We start from the raw sequence: 1,938 nt of genomic DNA on the forward strand, positions 1-1,938 counted from the left end.
ATAAAAATCAATTGTTAGAATTTGCATATTTAATAAAATTTTATTAGATATAATTTTCATTTGCTCGAATTATAATTTGATATTATTTCCATTGAATGGAGTAACCTTGATATTTTTAGGGGACTCAAAATAATTTAATTAATCAAAATTAATAAAAAAGGTTACCTACCCCGTGCAGAAATTTGAGTTAGATTTTAATAGGGACTTCGCTGTGCGTCCCTTTTGCCAGATGGGTTCCGGAAGGGATCGACGCCAGCGAGGAATGTTGGTAGGGATCTAGCAAGGATATCCCTGCGATTTCCCTACCAGGAATAAAGGGTTCTCGCTAGAACCCTATTAGCTCCCTTTAATCGATTATTATTAAATAAAAATTAATAAATATTTAATAAATCCAAAAAACATATTTATATAAAGATCCAACGTCCTTTCTTCCGTGTGTGTTTTTGAAATTGTAGAGTTAAAAACGCCCGTTATGCTATTTATTATAGCCGTGAAGTTTAATTGAACTTCCTAACCTCCAAACAGTACTAACACAAATTTTAACCAGAATTATAAATAAAAAAGTTAGAAATCATAATATTACCTGAAGAAATTGGAATAATCATAGTAAAAATTAAAAATTTGCAATAATGATATTAACATAAAGAGAAAATTTGAGGTTAGAAAACCAATCAATATATTTTTTACTTTTAATATTCTAAGTACATATTTCATGTTTGTTGGCTTAATATTAAATATTCTTAAATTGATAATATTATGTTAATATTTACCTTCTGATAAAGAAGATAAGTGATTTAAGTCATCTACATTGTTAATATCCATAACTTGCTCTTGAACATATTGCATTATATTTAATTCAGCGCGTACGGATTTCACCTCACGATATTGTTTGCTACGCATTCGCGATTGCTCTTTTTTCCTCTCATTATTTTCCATTATTAATTAACAAAAGAACAATAAAATTCAGGTTCACACAAAATGACATGTGCACTTGCACCATTCATGTCATCATTCTCGACGATGGAACATCGATATATTGAAAACTTCGATATATCGATTTCGATATTTTCGATTTAAATTTAAATATTATTTTTAAATTAAAGAAAAATTGAAACTATATATAATAATGTAATTTATTAATAATATTATTTTGATTCTATCGCTCGGTGTTATTTAATAATAAATTTAATCTATTTAATAATTTTATTATTATAATTTATTATTATTAATATTTATTCTTTTTATTATTATTTCTAAAACGAAAATCTTAAAAATATTTGTGTCCCTTATTAAACATAATTAAATTCATATTTTAAATAAAGAAAACATCGAAAAATAGTCTAAGTCCGATTCGAGGTATTTCTGGCTAGAATTTAGTAAGGGCTTAATCAGATTTTTCTAGTTTGAATTGCCTTTCTAGAATTCAAACGGGATCTCAGCAGATATTTCTAGTCTGAATTTCTCACAAGAATCTAATCAGTTTCGAGTACGACTTTTCTAGGCTAAACTTTCTAGCGCGGTTCTAGTCGGAATCCATTATCACGTTGAAAAGCTTAGGGACATTTCTACACGGGGGAAGATGCCTTGACCGTCAGTCCTTTCTTGGGACACGAATTAGAAAGAAAATAAGGAAAGACAAAATAGTTGAAAGAGAGCACAAAAAGAATTGAAAATAAATTATTTATCAATAAACAAGACCATCAGGCGAATTGCTGATTAATTAATTAACAAATCACAAAAAGGGAACTAAATCCGAGAAATCAAAGAATAAAGTTGACAAATCAAAATTTTCCGGCATTGCTGACTAGCTGCAGTCCATCGATGGAAAATGGTAGATGGGCAAGTTCGTTGTTGTTAGCCAAAATAAATATATAATAATTAACAATTTGGAGGTCAGTTCGTGACAAAATAATAAATATGTGATTCGATACAATTTAA

Source organism: Leptopilina boulardi, unplaced genomic scaffold, assembly GCF_019393585.1.
Source record: "Leptopilina boulardi isolate dan_hultmark-lab unplaced genomic scaffold, ZJU_Lbou_2.1 LbouV2_177, whole genome shotgun sequence".
NCBI classification, from domain to species: Eukaryota; Metazoa; Arthropoda; class Insecta; order Hymenoptera; family Figitidae; genus Leptopilina; species Leptopilina boulardi.